At 43.7% G+C, this 17662-nt stretch overlaps 1 pseudogene; it reads right to left on the bottom strand.

The window, feature by feature from the left end:
* LOC136612763 (RING finger protein 112-like) overlaps nt 1-14281 on the bottom strand; it is a 52495-nt pseudogene extending 38214 nt beyond the window's left edge.
* Nucleotides 14282-17662: the final 3381 nt, after the last annotated feature.

Genomic DNA, 17662 nt, shown 5'->3' on the forward strand with positions numbered 1-17662 from the left:
CCCTTATTGTTTAAGTCAAATTTTTATGCTACTGGGCTACAAAATGCATTTTTTGGAAAGTTTAAGATTTTCTTAAAAGTAGTAAAACATAATAAAAAGTATATACATTTAGTATTGAAGTGACCCGCATAACAATATGTCCTTTTCACCATACTGTCAATGCCGTAAAAGCAAGACCTCACCCAAAAAATGGCACAATTGTTTTTTTTTACCCATATAAACTAACACTGTTAGTAGAGTCAGGTTGGGACCACATATGTGCCTGCTTTGACAGTCCAGTTTAATTTAACCCCTTCCTCTCCACTTCTTGTTGTTTTTTTTGGACTAGGAGTTAATTTAACTGACTGGGGCAATAATAGAGTGTGGCTTATATATTAGTCAGCGCACTCATACACTTTTTGCTTTCCCTCAAGTCTGACTGGTACCCAGGAACTATTAAAATTAAGCTGTGGATTTGGAGGGCCCAACCCTAATATCGAGGTACTCTATTATTAATCAGTAATAAGGGGTGACTGATTAATACAAAGATGATATATATGTGTATATATATATATATATATATATATACAGAAGAAAAAGTGTATCTGAGTGTGGAGGGAAGAAATAAAAGGAATCACTGCCTACTTTTGATCTGATGGATTAACCCTTTCCAATCCACTGTCTGACCTCTGAAGACATTATGATTTAAGGCTGTACAGCTCCGATGTTGGAAGACAGCCATCGGGGTTCTCTTACAGTATATTGCCAGCCTCTCTGCTGTTGGAGCCAATCCAACGTGTTACCTCATGCAGTACTGGCTTTAGCCAGCATATAGCGCCATTGTATAACAGCAGAAAAAGAGTAAGCCCCCTAGGAAAACCAGGATACAAATTGGATTGGAAAGGGTTAACACAGTTTTTATATAGACAGACTGTCCTTGTACAATCTGTAGTCTGTAGAGCTAATAGGGAGGCTCTCAGACAAATTAAAAAGGAAGTGCCTTCCCAATCCGGTGATGTTGCGGTCTAATTGCGATGTCAGGGTTGTTATACATATTGCACCAACCCCTAGATAGGTTGGGTGGATATGTGATACCCGTAATGAAGCCTAACCACAAGGATTGGGTTATGCAGTGTAAGGATTTCTGGTTCCCATCCGTAGACTAGATCCCCACCTCACTTTACGTATATGTTTGAGCTTGTCCAAAATTTGGTATTTTTAAGCAATATTTAATAAAGTTAGTAGTTTTAATTAATTTTCTTCTTCGGTGACTATCACTTCAGTATCGATTCAATTTTGCACAACGCCGCATCATAAGTATCAGTCCCGCTACTTCAGTTTTACTGGTTTTACAGTGTAAATAAATGTCTTGAGTTGGAAACCCCTTGTATGGACCTTTCCCACGGGATGGAATAAGTCTGCGCAGACATTTCTATGCCACAATGTTATCTCTATGGGGTTTGAAATCCGCAGCTGTTAAAATCTATGTGTCTGTACTTCAAAACTGCAAGATTAAATTCTGCAGCGGGAAAGCTTTCTGTTGTTGAATTAACCCCTTAATGCCACAGGACGTAAGGTTACGTCATGGCAGCGTGGTAGTTAACGCGACAAGACGTAGCCTTACAGAGAAAAGAGAGATAACAGTGTATTTGAATAGAGAACAGAGCCCGTACAGACACATTTATTAAATAAACAAGTCAAAATAAGTCACAGATTGTAAAATACTTTAAAGCTCTGAAACGGGAGAGTGGAAAACGCATTTATTAAATGAAGCTGTTAAAGGGGTTGTCTCGCGGCGAAAGCGAAAATTTTTTTTTTCCACTTACCCCCGCATTCTGCCCTGTTAAAAAGAAAGCATAGGTTAGTTTTTAAAAAGCACATTGCACTTACCTGCATCAGCGTTCTGCAGCTTCTTCTATTCTTCTTTTAAAGATGGCGCCGCTGGTCTTCTCCCACGGTGCACCGTGGATTTTCTTCTCCTTCCTTGCGTTCCATTGCCGATTCCAGCCTCCTGATTGGCTGGAATCGGCACACGTGACGGGGCGGAGCTACGATGACGACGCGGTGAGCAGCTCTCTGGCACGAGCGGCCCCATTCACCAGGCAGAAGACGGCACAGCGCAAGCGCATCTAAAAAAGCAAGCAGCCAGCGAAATTAGACGGAGCCATGGAGACGGGGACGCCAGCAATGGAGCAGGTAAGTGAATAACTTCTGTATGGCTCATATTTAATGCACGATGTATATTACAAAGTGCATTAATATGGCCATACAGAAGTGTATAACCCCACTTGCTTTCGCGAGACAACCCCTTTAAATGAGAGAACTTCATTGAGGCCTCGAGGGTGCATGGATTTCAGTCTAAATATCCATTCTGCTTCTTTCTGTAGAAGCCTTTTGTCTACATCTCCTCTTCTCCCATAGGTTCTAATCCGTTCAAGCCCCTAAAACTTCAGTTTTGAAATATCGCCTCCGTGTTCGAGCCACATATGGTTTGACAGCGGAGTAGCTTCCTTCCTGTTGATGTTACCCATATGGCCTAGTATACGTCTCCGCAACTGCTGTCTTGTCTTTCCGACGTAGTTTTTGGGGCAGGTGCATGTAGCCATATATATCACGTTGCTAGTTTTACAGTTGATGTAATCACGGATCTGAAAGGTGGTATTGGTGACTGCACTTGTGAAGGATGAGCTTCTTATGATAGATTCACATATTGAGCAGTCGCCGCACGAGAACATGCCTTTGATCTCCTTTTTATTCAGCCACATCGTCTCAGGCTGGCGAGGACATAGATGACTACGAACTAGTCTATCCCTCACGTTTCTACCGCGATAGATGGGGTATCCGAGATACAATCTCGGATATCTTCGTCATCCCTTAGGATGCCCCAATATCGTTGGAGTACATTCTTGATTGACCTGGCTCCAGTATCGTAGGTGCCAATTATGCGGATAGTATCTGAGGTATCTTTTTTCTGGGGGACCAGCAAAGCTGCTCAATTTTTGCCCTGTGCGTGGTGAAAGGCCTCATCTATCAATTCCCTAGGATAGTTCCTCTGGAGGAATCTGTTCCCAAGTGCCTGACTTTCGAACATAAAGTCTATCTCATTAGAGCAATTCCTCCTGACCCTGAGGAACTGGCCTTTGGGTATGCCGCGTCGCAGAGGTGCTGGGTGGAAGCTCTCCCAGGAAAGTAGACTATTTGTGGCAGTCTTTTTTCTATATAAGGTAGTATTCAGGCTGCCATCAATGTTTTTTTTTATTCTAATATCCAAAAATGATATTTCATCATCTTGTATTTCCAGTGTTACTCTTAAACCAAGGTTGTTAACATTTAGATGGTCCATGAATTTGTTAAAGGAGCTTGTATCATCGGTCCATAGGATGAGCACGTCATCAATATATCTTAACCGCAACAAAATCTTATCTGTCCATCGATGGTTGGCCTCAGAAAATATCAGTTTTTCCTCCCCCCCAGCCCAGGTACAGGTTGGCGTAGGTGGGGGGCACACGGGGTCCCCATCGCTGTACCCCTGAGCTGGTGGAAGTACTGGCCGTTGAACAGAAAGAAGTTGTGTGTAAGTATAAATCTCAACAACTTGGACACTAAGATATTATGCTCCTCGAGTTGTGTCCCTCACTGTTGAAGGTAGAATTCCACTGCCTGGATCCCCTCTTCATGGGGGATCGAACTATATAAGGCCTCCATGTCGAGACTTGCCAAGCGTACGTGGGGGTCTACTTGGAGACCATCCAGATGTCTGAGGACATCCATGGTATCCCTCACATACAAGGGGAGAGATGTTACGAAGTCTCTTAGGATTTTATCAAGGTATACACTTGCATTCTGTGTAACGGAGTCAATACCTGAAACAATAGGGCGACCTTTTAACGGATTTAGTCCTTTGTGGACTTTGGGCAGGGCATAAAACGACGCAATCTGAGGGTGACGAGGTGACATAAATTTATACTCTTTGTCGTCAATGACCTTTGCTCGTAGACCATCCATTAGAATACTTTCCAGTGTCCTCTGAAACGAAATTGATGGATCATATCCTAGAATTTTATAGGTGTTTTTATCCCCCCAACAGGTCTTTACACATTTTCACATAATCTGTCCGATTCAAGATGACAATGTTACCCCCCTTATCGGAGGATTTTATAATAATATCTGGATCAGATTCAAGTGAGTTCAAGGCTCGCAATTGGGGTGCGAACATGTTCGATTGTTTTGAGACTCTAGGGGGATGTTTTTCTAGTTCTGCCAATACCATCTTTTCAAACACATCTATGAGTGGTACGTGTACCGGAGGGGGATTAGAAGTATTAGTCAGTCTCAGATCTGTGAGCGGGCCCACATCTGATTTACCTTGGACCTCAGATTCCAGACTTTCCAGAAGTTCAAGGCTCGGAAGATCACTGACCTCTAGGCCAAGTTCAGCTGCCTTTTTTCTATTCTGTATTGTGAAGAACTTTTTCCATCGTAGTTTGCGTAAGAAGAGGGAGATGTCCTTTGTCCACACGAATTGATTGTATCTGGTCGTGGGGACAAAGGACAGCCCCCTCTCCAAAACGCCTGTCTCCTCAGAAGTGAGGCTGCGTTGTGATAGATTAACAATCTGCATCCGGTCGCTGTCAGGAGAGATACTCGCAGATCCTAAGCCAGAAGTTGAAAGGACACTATCGTATACTTGAGTGCTAGAGGTGTAGGCTACTTGCTCTAATTCCCTTTCTGTTGAAGAGGAAGGGGCCTGTCTAGATAAACAATTGACTGGTATTAAAAGGAAAGGATCAAGTCTAGTTAATTCTGTTCCTTCCGATCTCTGAGGAGGTATTGGCCAAAATGTTGGCCTAAAAAAACCTTTCTCAGGAGATCTCCTGCTTCTTCCTCTCTGTGGTGGCCTGCCTTGTCCTCTCCTATTACCGGAGGTGGCATGGTTTCTCCTAGTTACATCAAGTTCAGTTTGTTCGCAATCAGACGAACTAATGTCGGTGTCCGACCTAAACTTTTCCCCATAAGCTCTCCCTTCTTTGAAGTCGCTCAAATCCCTCGCAAACTGGAAGTGTTTCCTTTCTTTAATGAATGCCGTATAATTCTCGATATTCAATTGGAGGAGTTTTTCTTTTTGTTGATATTCTGGATCGGAAGAGAAAGTTTTAGTTTTTTCCAGTGTCAATTTTTCTTCCTCGAGAAGGAGTTTAATTAGTCTCAAGGATCCTTCAGTAACCTCTTTCTCCCATTTTTTTAGGAATTCCGAATTGCGGAGGTAGTATAGGTGAACGTAAGCCTCTTGGAACGATCTGGTGTTCAAGATACTTTGTGAAACCCTGTATCTCCCACCAAGATCTAGCGTATTCTCAGTAGATTGTAGTGAGGTATTTAAATGAATTTTTAATAGAAGTATGGTGTGTCTGGGGATTAAATTCTCTATCAGAAAACACTGTACTGGCTTCAGTGAGCCAACTTGCAGTATCCAAGCTATTGGATAGAAAACCTGCCATAACCAGTTCAATAAGAGAAATCACAGACGCAGAGGGAACTAATTTATAAAAGCCCTAATCACAGAAGGTCCCTAAATCAATAATTCTTTATTAAAGGGGTTGTCCCGCGAAAGCAAGTGGGGTTCTACACTTCTGTATGGCCATATTAATGCACTTTGTAATGTACATTGTGCATTAATTATGAGCCATACAGAAGTTATCAGAAGTTATTCACTTACCTGCTCCGTTGCTAGCGTCCTCGTTTCCATGGAGCCGTCTAATTTTCAGCGTCTAATCGCGCTTGCGCAGTCCTGTCTTCTTCTTTTCTGAATGGGGCCGCTCGTGCCGGAGAGCGGCTCCTTGTAGCTCCGCCCCGTCACGTGCCGATTCCAGCCAATCAGGAGGCTGGAATCGGCAATGGACCGCACAGAAGCCCTGCGGTCCACCGAGGGAGAAGATCCCGGCGGCCATCTTCACCAGGTAAGTAAGAAGTCACCGGAGCGCGGGGATTCAGGTAAGCACTATCCCGTTTTCTTTTTTGACCCCTGCATCGGGTTTGTCTCGCGCCGAACGGGGGGGCTATTGAAAAAAAAACCCCCGTTTCGGCGCGGGACAACCCCTTTAATATACGTTAAAAAAACATTGGGCTCAAGACAGTCTCCAAGTAATGGGGACAAAACAAAAACAAAAAATAGACAATGGACGAGACACAAGTGCTCATAGACGTCACATTGTTATAGGAGTATAAGATCAGAGGGCCTCCAGTAACTCAGGTTGAGTCCAATGTAGATCTGGGGTATTTGAGTTTTGTAGTTAGAGGTTAGTATGATATATTACACCAACTTCCTCAGTTTCCCTTTAATTTCATTGGCACTCTGGCTAGGCGCTCTCTAATCTTATACGAAGGTAACCTAGATAGTTGAGACGATATGTTAGGCCCTAGTGAATTGAGATGATCTCCACTAGTAGAGATTTACTAAGTCGAGAAAAAAGAGAGCCCAAATAGGCGTATTTATAATTCATTCGAAGTTCATAGTTCATTCAAGGTTCTAATTCATTCAGAGTACATAGTTCGTTCAAGGTTCAATGCATTTCAGTCGGACCCATGACTTTTCAAGAACTGGGTGGTCAGATGTATAGAATCGTTCATAGGTCTATCCGTATCAAGAGACGTATGACATAACATTAAAATGATTAATTATGGTCTAAATTAGTGCCTATCATTTCTTAGTGTTGGTAAGCGTTGAGTTTAGAACCTCGAGATTGTTCCCCCTCCCCCCCCCCCCCCCCCCCCGAGGGTATACTATAAGATAATGCTCAACTGTTACAATTAGAGCTCCCCATATGACAGATAACAGTGTCATAGGGAAACAATTTGTCCAAGGTTGGAATAATGTAGCCCACCTCTAGCTGGCCTCACGTTAGTCTAAGTGGCTTGATGATGCCATCAAATAGACGTTAGAATAGTAACACCGTTGACAGGCTATCCCAGCTAAGGTCTCAGTGCTTAAGAAAGGGAGCAATACCCCTAAAGTTCAATCTGCAGCTGCAGACAGTTCAAATTACTTGATAACATAGCTAACTAAGGCCTGGGTCAAACAATCATGACCATATAGATACGCTGTCTAGACTGAGCAACAGCACTGAGAAGAAAGAAGTTCACTTGTTAGGCTAATTGTAGATAGAGAGTGTTATAGCCTCCTGCCCTGATGGTGGGTAGGTGGCTGTCTGATTGTGTCTGAGGCTGTCTCATGTTATAAAGCCCATAGCCTTGTCTAGTCCCACCCAGCTCGTTGCAGCCCGCCAATCATGAGCGGGAGTATAATTAGCCATACGCATACTCTGGACTGCCCTTCTCCCATGTTGATCCCTGATATTAGATCCCTGCACTTCATAACCCCCAATTATTGTTTACCATGTAATGCCCAGCTCGTGATAGTTGCTAATTTATTTGTTTCCTTATGTTTACGCTGCTCATGCAAAGACCGATCACTTATTATGTCCACCATAGATCCATATTGGTTGGCTATTCGTCACCTATTAGTGTCATCCCGGGGCGGTGCTAGACCAAGGGGTAAGTTATGCCAGCCAATCCCCACCTGCTGGCGTAGCTGATGTTCCAAATCAGGTGGTTGTCCCGCGTCATGGGATTCAGTGATGTCAGGCGCGTAGCACACGTGCCACGTCAGCTGGTCGTCCTGCGTCACGTGATCGAATGACGTCGGGCGCGCGATATGCGTGTCACGAGACGGAGGTGCTGGATGTTTTTGGGGAGCCGTAACAGCCTATCGGTCCTATGCGCGTCATAAGGGGGCAGCACTTAATGACGCAGAGGTATTGGCCAGTCAGGCGCTTAGGCGTCAGAAAGAGGGTGGTGCCCTAAGCTGTCCCAGGCTCAGCACTGAGTTTCAGGCGCCATTTTGCCGAAGTCCATGAAGAATATTAGTGACAAAAGATCTCATAGATCAAAGTGAGATGTCACATCAATGATATGTGTATATAAATCAATTCTCTGTGCGGACCAATAATACTGGCCATACCGATGAATGGGACATAATGAATTGGGAGTTTAAAGTGCATAGTAGGGTAAAACAAAAGGTAAGTGTTGGAAGCAGAAGCAATTCTGCATTCATAGCCTATAAAGGAAACATAAATATGAAAATGCCTATAATATATAGGTATACACTACCGTTCAAAAGTTTGGGGTCACCCAAACAATTTTGTATTTTCCATGAAAAGTCACACTTATTCACCACCATGCGTTGTGAAATGAATAGAAAATAGAGTCAAGACATTGACAAGGTTAGAAATAAAGATTTGTATTTGAAATAACATTGTTTTTACATCAAACTTTGCTTTCGTCAAAGAATCCTCCTTTTGCAGCAATTACAGCATTGCACACCTTTGACATTCTAGCTGTTAATTTGTTGAGGTAAGCTTGAGAAATTGCACCCCACGCTTCTAGAAGCATCTCCCACAAGTTGGATTGGTTGGATGGGCACTTCTGGCGTACCATACGGTCAAGCTGCTCCCACAACAGCTCAATGGGGTTCAGATCTGGTGACTGCGCTGGCCACTCCATTACCGATAGAATACCAGCTGCCTGCTTCTGCTGTAAATAGTTCTTGCACAATTTGGAGGTGTGTTTAGGGTCATTGTCCTGTTGTAGGATGAAATTGGTTCCAATCAAGCGCTGTCCACTGGGTATGGCATGGCGTTGCAAAATGGAGTGATAGCCTTCCTTATTCAGAATCCCTTTTACCCTGTACAAATCTCCCACCTTACCAGCACCAAAGCAACCCCAGACCATCACATTACCTCCACCATGCTTAACAGATGGCGTCAGGCATTCTTCCAGCATCTTTTCATTTGTTCTGCGTCTCACAAACGTTCTTCTTTGTGATCCAAACACCTCAAACTTGGATTCATCCGTCCACAACACTTTTTTCCAGTCTTCCTCTGTCCAATGTCTGTGTTCTTTTGCCCATCTTAATCTTTTTCTTTTATTGGCCAGTCTCAGATATGGCTTTTTCTTTGCCACTCTGCCCTGAAGCCCAAAATCCCGCAGCCGCCTCTTCACTGTAGATGTTGACACTGGTGTTTTGCGGGTACTATTTAATGAAGATGCCAGTTGGGTACCTGTGAGGCGTCTGTTTCTCAAACTAGAGACTCTAATGTGCTTATCTTCTTGCTTAGTTGTGCAACGCGGCCTCCCACTTCTTTTTCTACTCTGGTTAGAGCCTGTTTGTGCTGTCCTCTGAAGGGAGTAGTACAAACCGTTGTAGGAAATCTTCAATTTCTTAGCAATTTCTCGCATGGAATAGCCTTCATTTCTAAGAACAAGAATAGACTGTCGAGTTTCAGATGAAAGTTCTCTTCTTCTGGCCATTTTGAGCGTTTAATTGACCCCACAAATGTGATGCTCCAGAAACTCAATCTGCTCACAGGAAGGTCAGTTTTGTAGCTTCTGTAACGAGCTAGACTGTTTTCAGATGTGCGAACATGATTGCACAAGGGTTTTCTAATCATCAATTAGCCTTCTGAGCCAATGAGCAAACACATTGTACCATTAGAACACTGGAGTGATAGTTGCTGGAAATGGGCCTCTATACACCTTTGTAGATATTGCACAAAAAACCAGACATTTGCAGCTAGAATAGTCATTTACCACATTAGCAATGTATAGAGTGCATTTGTTTAAAGTTAGGACTAGTTTAAAGTTATCTTCATTGAAAAGTACAGTGCTTTTCCTTCAAAAATAAGGACATTTCAATGTGACCCCAAACTTTTGAACGGTAGTGTATATAGAGGGGTGTTTATTGATCGTGGAACTAGACACTGTCAGCCCAATCTGATATTTGATACATGATACAAGAGAGATAACAGTGTATTTGAATAGAGAACAGAGCCCCTACAGACACATTTATTAAATAAACGAGTCAAAATAAGTCATAGATTGTAAAATACTTCAAATGATGGAGGTATGATGGAGGTAAAATCATACGTCGTGATAAGCCCCGCCCCTGACCACACCCCTCTGTCCTGCTTTGACCCTGTGGAAAGCTGGTCACCTTATTTACTTCCTTTGGGAGGAGATCTACTTGACCTTGTTCTTTGAGAGGAGCAGCTATTATAGTGCAATTTATGAGTGGTCACTTTAAGAACGTTTGTACAATGTCTACCAAAGATAGTCTGACCTCATTTGGTTCTTCTCTGATGCACGATGGACATCTGTTTCCAAATTTTTGTTTAGTAGCTTGATATTCACAGAAGCAATCCGAGCAGAAGGTGTGTCCGCAAGTGTTCTGGATGGGATCTTGTGGCTCTGCATTGCAAAATGTACAGATGGGATTGAGCCTCCTGCAGTAATATAGAAACATTAAATGCCATAATTTATTTCCATAAAACCCCAAAAGGGTCATTTGAGTCATATACGACTCCCAGTGCCAGTGTAGTGGTCCAGAGGGTCCTACAGGATAGTCACACAGTCAGAAGCCCTGATATACCTGGCTATGTGCTCCTGCGGAGACATGAAGGGTATCATAGGGGCGAGAGACCCTGTGTTCTCCCTACTTTGCGGGCTTAAACTATTTTGCCCGAAAACAGCTTGCTTCTGATTGGCCGTTTGTCATAAAAATCCCTCATTGGTGATACAAAGGTGCATCCTGTAGCTCTTGCTATAATAGAGACAGTGGTGGGAACTGTGTCCTATCTGATGTTCTCTATTAGAGAGCATCAGATAGGACACAGGCTCCTACAGGATTCTCACCAACTTCAATGGGTCTGCTAAACATAGCCAAAGATACATGGGTAACAGAGTCTACTCCCTACAAAAGCGTCATGGAGCATATGGCAGAAATGCAAGACTGGATTGCTACTGCAATGGCAATTGTAAGGGAACACCTGCAGAAGGCACAAGAGGCCCCGAGCCAAGTGTATAATCGGTCTGAAAAAGGTTAAAGTATTTAATCCTGATGACAGAGTCCTGGAGTTTATATGGACTTTGTGAGCGACTGTGTCCTTGCGGCCCACACCCCCAATGCAGACATTGCCCCAATGAGCGCACGGTCAGGGACTTGAAAATCAACCCTGGTGACCTAGTTTTGCTTCCTGTCCTTTGCAAAACTGATTGCCAGTGGCTTATACCATACTTGGTGCATACTGCATGGAGCTGGATGCTGACATCGATAGCATACATGTATAATGGCCGCACTATGTGCTCTTCCTGCATCAGTCTGTATTAGCAGAGGCCAAGGCAGGAAGCTACAATGGAGTGTCGCAAGTGTGTCGAGGGTTCTGCCGTGACTACTGGAAGTGGGCTAGGAGAAGTCATGTTGTGACTGCTGTGTAGGGAGTGCCAGCTGTAACTAGTGTGTAAGGGGCTGGCAGTGGCAGATTAAGTGTACTATAGGCCCTCGGTTGTAAACTAAACCAGTGTTTCTCAATTTCAGTCCCCAGGACCCCCCCAACAGGTCATTCTTTCAGGATATCCTATAGTAAGAACACCTGCGACAGTGTCTGAGGCACTGACAATAATTACATCATCAGTGCAATACTAACGAAATCCTGAAAACATGACCTGGTGGGGTCCCTGAGGACTGGAGTTGAGAAACACTGCACTAAACCATCAACAAGGAAAATGGAATTAACCCCCTCACTATCCAACACCACCAGTGATACTGAAATGAACCTCCTCACTGTCCTAGTCTACCAGGTAGATTGATATTAATCCCTTCACTGTTTTAGTTTACCAGGGATATAAACATTAACCCCTTCACTGCTCTAGACCACCAGATATACTAAACTTAAAGCCTTCACTGCACAAGGTGACCAGATATACTGTAATTAACTACCATTACTGCCCTAGAAAAGTAGTAATACTGACATTAACCCCTTCACTATTCTAGTCAACCAAGAATACAGACATTCACGCCTTCATTTCACCACACCATCAGGTGCAGTATACTAGGGGTATGAGGACTTATAATCTATTGTTTCTCAGTTATCAGCCCGAAGGCTGAAGCATATTATATATTGTTCTGTTTATTTTTCTGTATACTAATTTGGCCCTTATTAGCTTCCTTTCCTTTCAAACTTAGTTGTCTGTACATACAGTCTGCTTTGCTTCATTATCTAATCTTCTCCTGTGTGATATTAGCTGTAGCTAAGATACACTGTGTAATCAGATACCAGTAAGGTAGCACTGGAATTCACCCACTAACCCCCCACCCTTTACTCACACTCTCTACTCTTCCCTGAACTTGCTAAAGTGCAAGTAGCTATAGTGAAAGTAGAAACATATTTCTGGGTTTTTGTGTAAAGATGAACCAATAAGTGTTAGTTTATATTAAACCTACCTACTCGATATATAAACTGTTGTATATGATGTAATAACTCATTCAGAGATTTGTGAACACACGGTTCCCTCTGACCAAATTGTGTCAACACAAATAAATCTTTGTTCGCTTCCTATCTCCCGGGTATCTCATCCCACTCACTGCTCTAGATCATCAGATATACTGACATTAATCCCTTCACTATCCAAGACCACTAAAGATACTGGAATTAACCCCACATTGCTGCCGTAGACAACCAGGTATTCTGACATTAACACCTTCACTGCTCTAGCCCACCAGATATACTGACATTAACCCCTCCTAGTTTAAATTAAAAACAAATAAACTTTATTATAATATCTATTTTAAAAAACGCATGTGCACTTTTCAGATGCTTCTTTTGCATTTCAATTCAAGCAGATGAGTCTACGGCAGTATGATGAGTTTATATAATGAAAACAAGGTATACGAGACCACTCAGCCACTCACAGGTTTCAGCGGCCATAGAAGAATCACCTGTGAGCGGCTGTGCGGTTACGTGTACAATGAATGGTGGCAAAATTAAAGATGGTTTCTATATTAAAAGGGCGCAAGAGGTGGCATCTATATGAAAAAGGGGCAAAAGGTGGTATCAGTATGTACAAGAGGGCAAGAAGTGGCATATCTAAAATGGTGAAAGGTAATATATCAATGCAATACAATGTTGCAGTTCTACTGCCACGTTTTGTGGCATACCACAAATGGGTCCACTGGGACTCTGTTGCCTAAGGGTCCGCAAAAACCCAGAGCCAGCCATGAAAACAGCAACTATCGGCATCATCAGCAAGTGTTCTCACTTGGCATACCGATGAATAACTCAGCACTGCTAAGAGAACTAGCATTGCTACACAGACTTTGTTATTTCATAATGCATTTTATTTAATTGCACCCTCTGAGATAATCTGGCATACGCCCCAGTTGTGTTAAGAGTCATCGCTTTAACCTATTTGCAAATTTCCATATTGTATTTGACTTTATTATGAGTAAATAGGCTTAATATATCGCCCTCAGTCGGTAGAAGTTTGCTACTCCTTCAACCCTCCAAGTAGCAGGTTGCACGACTGAAGCTTTTGTCTAGTTCTCCCTGTTGTGAAAGGAAAGTTTGCCAACAAAATTCCATATAGATAAAAAGTTCTTAAATGGGTTGTACCACAATTACAAGTTATCTCCTATCGACAGGATAGGGGTTAACTTGCTGATCGGTGGGGTGTCACCACTGAAACCCTCGCTGATCTCAAGAACAGGGGTTTCATGTCCCCTGTCCTCCTCAATGTAGGATCACTGCATCCCTGCAGCGGAGAATAGACGGATTGGGGCTCTGGTCGTGCTGGCACTCCTTTCACTTTCAGTGGAACTGTGGAAATACCCCAGTGGCACTCACAATGGTATTTCGTTAGCCCTACTGAAGTGCATGGAGCATTGACAGTGAATGTTCAACCAGCACTCCCTTCATGCTAAAATCACAGGCAGATTGGGACACAGGAGTCCCGTTCCTAAAATTGGCGGGGGTCTCACGGGTAAGATCCTTAACGATTAGCAAGTTATCCCCTAGATAGGTTATAATTATGGTAAAACCACTTTAAAAGAGTTGTCTCATCAGAGACATTGGTCGAATATCTGTTGGCCACCGCTAGGACCACCACTAATCACCAGGCTTCTGCGGAGCTATGAGGATCCTTGAAACCTGGGTAGGGCTCTTTTAGAAAACAACAGCAGGAGTCGTCACCTTTACATTAGCAATGGGGTTGTTTTGAACAGGGGAACATTTTAATAAGAAGTAAATAATAATTACTAGTAAACCCAAGTGCTATATTAGTAGAACAATCAGACTTCCTCTTACCTTCTTCCTGTATTTCCAGCGCATGGAAAATCATAGAAAATTGTAAATCCTGGGTCCAAATTCTTTGCCATGTTTAGTTTGAGAAGGGAAGTGAATGTTGTGTTGCTACCTGTCCGTTGTGTTTTGTTCTCAGTGACTCCTCCTCTAATGTTATCAGGCTCAGGAATAGAAACTGAAACTTTCTACTGTATCTAATATTACATTAAGCTACATTATAATATACTACAGTGTTTTAAAAATCATATAATATAGATAGGCAGATATCACTTAAGGGGTTAATATTATATGATTATACTATTATACCCCCTCCCTGTAATGCTCTCTAGTGTCCTATAATATCAGCCTGAACATGCTGGGAGCTAGGATGTTCCTGCACTGGAGTATCAGATACACTGTAATAATAGCAGTCCGGCTCCCAGAAGAAGTTGTCATTTTGCTGAAAAACTCGTCCTACAGTTCCATCTCAGGCAGATATATAGATGATGAGAGTTGTGGTGATTACATGGAGGGTCTTGTCACCTGAGGCCATAAACGTGGCTCCATCCTTGGCCTATAAAAGGCTCTCGGAGGCTCCTTGTGTGTAGTGACCTCTCCTTCCGCTTGTGTAGAGCTTGTTGACCACTAGATGCCTCTACGACGCAGAGAACAGATTTCACCCCGTACCAGAGTCTGAGAGGGGCGCGTTATTGGGATGTGAGAAGCTGGATGGTCGTATCGATGAATTGTCCCCCACTGGGCCGTTCTAACCAGACTGTTAGGAGGTGTTGGGACCAGTGGATGTGTGAGGGCACACAAGGTGACCGGGCTCAGGACGCCCCCGACAGACCACCAGTAGAGAGGAGCATCTGACCAGACTGTTAGGAGGTGTTGGACCAGTGGATGTGTGAGGGCACACAAGGTGACAGGGCTCAGGACGCCCCGACAGACCACCAGTAGAGAAGAATGTCTGACCAGACTGTTAGGAAGTGTTGGGTCCAGTAGATGCGTGAGGGCTCACAAGGTGACCGGGCTCAGGACCCCCCGACAGACCACCAGTAGAGAGGATCATCTTATGGTCCGACAAGGACGAGCAGCTGCAACTGATTCGCTGCCTGCCATCCAGAGAGGGGTGACACCATTGTTACGGCCTCTATGTCTGTCGTGACCTTTTCCAGGTGCTGGCTGACAGACATTCGGTCTCACGGTACCCGTTACATGTACTGTGTTGGGTGTCCTCTGCTTACACTGGTTTCATGAATGATGAAACTGAACGGCTACAGAGTTGAACCCGGGTTGTCTACAGCGATGAATCAAGGTTTAGTTTAGGCACTGACAATGGCAGTGTTCGTGTCTGGAGACCTCAAGGTGAGCATCTCAATCCTGCCTTTGCTGTGGAGCAGCACACTTTCCCCTGCTGGTGTGATGGTCTGGGGGGTCATAGCATTCGACAGTTGGTGACCCCTGGTAGTGGTACGAGAGAGAATGACAGCTCAGTATTCAAAGGTGAGAGGAACGCTCTTATGTGTAGACTGAAATTGCCCACGTATCTGCAGCTGAATTTGAGTCAAAATTGGCACCATTGGTGCAGATTCTGATGTGGTTTGTGATGCAGAAATGCTGTGTATTTTGCTACAGATTTTCTGTCAGAGTACCCATATTCTTTTTATCGGCAAGTCCACCTGCTTCTCAGCAATCGGAGCTCATCCGCATTTGGTTGAGTAAATCAATAACAGTAAAAACCAATACAAAACTATAGTTTATCACTGATCAGCAATTGTGATGCCATAAAAACAATTATTGGCGACAAGACTGATACATGTGAATGCCATTTATGCTGACATTTACACAATTCAGTGGTGAGGACTTTGCTCCCCAGGAGTCACATGTTCTATTGGAGTACAGGGCACTCTATGCCGTAGCAGAATCTGTACATGTATATGAAGAGTATTCAAACTCCAGATTTGTACAGTAACAAAATATTACTGCCACGCGTCCTCTCTGTTCGTTTTATCTTATTCATCTGGTCCATGGAGCAAACAGAACTTCCCCAGCTGCACTTTCGTTTCTGCGCAGTTTGACACAAAGACGTCTTTAGCTGTCGCTATGTGTTCTGCCTGATTAAGCCACAACATTCGTCCGCATTATGGGCAGAAAATTGTTTCCATTATTCGCTTGTCTAAAACTGGCTTCATAGTGGTTGTGCAGTTACCTCCATTGATCAAAGGTAACGTCTGTTTTTTTTTTTTTTCTCTATCTTGTCCCAGACCACCATGAAGACTTCTCTCAGCCATGACTCACTTCTGCCACTACGCTAATGCCCTTCTTAGTGTCCTCCAATAGTAATAGTGCCCTTTCTGTAACCCCACCGAATAGCGCCCCTAAGGTTTATAAGGTTTTATTGTCTTGCCTTATCTTATGATGGGTATAAAGGACTTTGCATAAACACTATATTTAGGATATACTTCTGCAGCATCCGAGGAGCAGGCCCCAGTACTAGGGGACAGCAGGTTGGTTTGGGCCTGGTTACGGTGGCTCTACCGTCTCCCACCCGGAGGGTAACCGGTGACACATCCAAGGGCTAAGGGCAGATTAATAAATGGGGAACCCAATGCTGGACTACCTTTCTGAGTCACTCGTGACACCACCGTTTCTTCTGCAGTGAGGAATTCCTAGATGGTGGAGTAAATCCTCTGTCACGCAACTTCTTTGGGGGAATTCCTAGTTGGCGGAGTAAATCCACACACACACACGGGGACTTTTTAAGACACAGCCTCTGGAAACGTATGGGCGACTGTCTGTTTTACTTAAGTTCGTTAACAGAACAATTCAGCAGCTTCTTGACAAGTGATGTGACAGGGAGAACTCACAGGATGACAGGAGAAACCACAGTCACTGTTATCTTTAGGTCCTGGCCCAATGCCACACTTTCTTTCCCTCTCTCAGTCTCTACCAGTTCACACGTACAGACAGAAACATGCTGCAGAACTCCTGGGAGTAGTAGTCCCCAACAGTCATAAAGCCACCCTTTTGGCCTCCACCATTCTGTACCACACAGGTTGAAAGTACCTGTGTGGACCTTCTGAAGACCCAACACTCCACTCTTGTAGGTCCAGAACAGAACTCTCCAACTCTCTTGCACACCTTGCTATTGCATATCTCAAGCATGGTCACAGGACAGACAAAAGATACATAACCCAGACAGTCATCTCACACGCCAAACAGTTAAGTCTTTCAGTGCTGCAGGTTATGCAATACACATCACTAATGCAACATGAAAGACACTGACATTACAACACTGATCATACACACTTTTAAGGAGGGGACCCATTGTACTGGACCACTACACTTCTGCAGCTGTAAACGTGCATTGCCTGGGTTGGAAGAGAATGTTTCGACCACTGAGAATGTTTCAACCCCCTGGTATGCCATTGCTTGTAGAGAAAAAAGTGTACATAATTGAGAGTATGTTACGAATTTTGACAAACATCTAAACTTCCACTTCTAATTTGTAG

Source organism: Eleutherodactylus coqui, chromosome 2 (assembly GCF_035609145.1).
Source record: "Eleutherodactylus coqui strain aEleCoq1 chromosome 2, aEleCoq1.hap1, whole genome shotgun sequence".
NCBI lineage: Eukaryota > Metazoa > Chordata > Amphibia > Anura > Eleutherodactylidae > Eleutherodactylus > Eleutherodactylus coqui.